We start from the raw sequence: 2217 nt of genomic DNA, 5'->3' as shown, positions 1-2217 counted from the left end.
TTCAGAAATGGTGCTACATGAAGCCTTTCAGTAAATCCCCTTTTAACCTATAGGCCTATTTTGGAAATCTTTCTCTGTAGTTTAAGATTTTAATGAAAGAAAAATATGTATATCTTAGTTATTTATATATGTTATATCTGCTAATGTATACTAGTGACATATCATTTGACTTATGAGCAAGCAAACAAGCGAAACTGTTCCTGACCAACATCGATGCACATTTCATGACAGGAAACCACAATAAATGATAAACAAGTTCGTATTCAACTCTTAATTCGTGTGGCAAATGTCATGACAAAATAAAAAGCAGTAACAAGAAAACAAAATGTTCTTGTGTGAGAATTTGGACAATCCAGTCGAAAGAGAAAGGTAATCTGGAACACAGCTTGCCATGTTAGTATTAAGAATTCAAGAAGGATTGAGGAAAAAATAAACTAAAGCCTTCTTGCATCAATCCCAACCACATTTTAACCATCGCCTTGAAGCTTATGTAAGACTAGTCTCATTATTCTAGTGCCTGTGGTCATGGCGGTACTGTCACCGCTCTCGTAATGACTGCCTACATTGATGCAGAAAAGGATGACTTAAAGGCACATTGAAGTACGTTGATGTAATTTCCACTGAAGCAGGAAGACAGGGCGGGACATATCGAACAGCTCCTCCCCTTTTTTAAATAGCCAATAGAGTTTTGTTTATGTCACAGCTCAGCCAGAGCCGTTGAGCTCGGTAAAGCCGCAATCCTTCTAATCTCTAACCGTTTCTCCTCCAAATGTCCTCCATATCGCTTTAAAATAAAAATTCAAATGGGTCCGATTCGTTTTCTGGTCTGCGGTGGTTCGATCATATGATTCACTCTGTGCAATCGTATCTCTGGACCAGAGCTACGGTTGGTCGCATGACACTAACATGAAACCAAACTTCATTCACCCCAATGGAAAGCATATTTGAATCGTTCCGTATCCCCTAGTTCACTATGTGCCATTCACCATGTAGAAAATAGTAAATGTGTGAACAAATGACCGATTTCAGCCGCAGCTTCAGCGTCTATTTATAATGTAGGGGCAGGACTCTTCAGATAGACAGCATTTGATTGGACAGAAAATCTGATGATTTTGGATCCAAAATCATTGATCCATATTGGCAGAAGTCAGAGACTGTAAGTTTTGAATGCTATGTCTTCTAAATGTGAATTTTGTCATTGTTTTGGAACACACAAGCTTATAGATAACAGTAAGGGTAACATATTCATATTAAAATCCAAAAAACGTCCATTTTGATTTCAGGGGGACTTTAAAGTTCGACAAATAATCCAGTTTAAACTGTTTGACATCAAGGACTAAAAAAATCTTGATCAAAATCCCACAATAAGGTAAGCTCAAGCAACAAACTTGTATAGTTCAGTTCAAGCTATTTCTCACGATTGCCATGTATAATCCAAATCAAATCAATCAGCAGGGTTCCTACAATTACGGAAAACCTGGAAATACCAGGAATTTAAAGTTTGTTTTAATAAAAGTTATATATAAGATTTCCATGCCTGAAAAAATGCAATTAATAAAATCTTTTTTTTTTATGCATCTAAAATCTTGATAATTTTCTATTATAAATTGCCAATACCTTTTCTAAGTATGCTCATTTGTATTTCATCAATATTTCATTGTCTATGAAATATGTCTATGAAATATGTCTATTTCATATATCATATCATATTTCATATTAGGATTGTTGATTGAATTAAGAGCAATCTCTTTTTAACAATCATAATCCAGCAATCACAAACGACCTACGGGTATGGGAATTTCAATGGTTTAATGTGAACCTTGATTCAAGACAGGGATCATTCTGCAGAAAAATCACTTGTCATGTCATGTGGCTCAGAATTAGTCATACACAGCAGAAGTGCTGTACTATAATAACAGTTCTCGGTCAAAGTTTCCTGTCATCATTCAGTATACCTATTTTGCCCTTAATATCTAGTACAGTGAGTCATGCATACTTCAATCAGGGAAGTGCGTTATGTTGTTTCCTAGGAAATGTCTCCTCCTTTTATGGCGTATAGAAGTTTTCACTATCCGAATTCCGCAGAGTCTAGTCCGCTGACTGCAGTGACGTCACGATTCACGAGGGGAGCGTCCCCTCAATCGCTGACCAATGAGCGTGCGTTATGCAAATGAGCTCGCGCAGGTTCCCTGAGTAGTATGCGCGCGCTCCTCCCGC

Source organism: Squalius cephalus (assembly GCF_949319135.1).
Source record: "Squalius cephalus genome assembly, chromosome: 8".
Classification (NCBI taxonomy): domain Eukaryota; kingdom Metazoa; phylum Chordata; class Actinopteri; order Cypriniformes; family Leuciscidae; genus Squalius; species Squalius cephalus.
The sequence above is the reverse complement of the archived record's forward strand: the minus strand, read 5'-3'. Positions refer to the sequence as shown.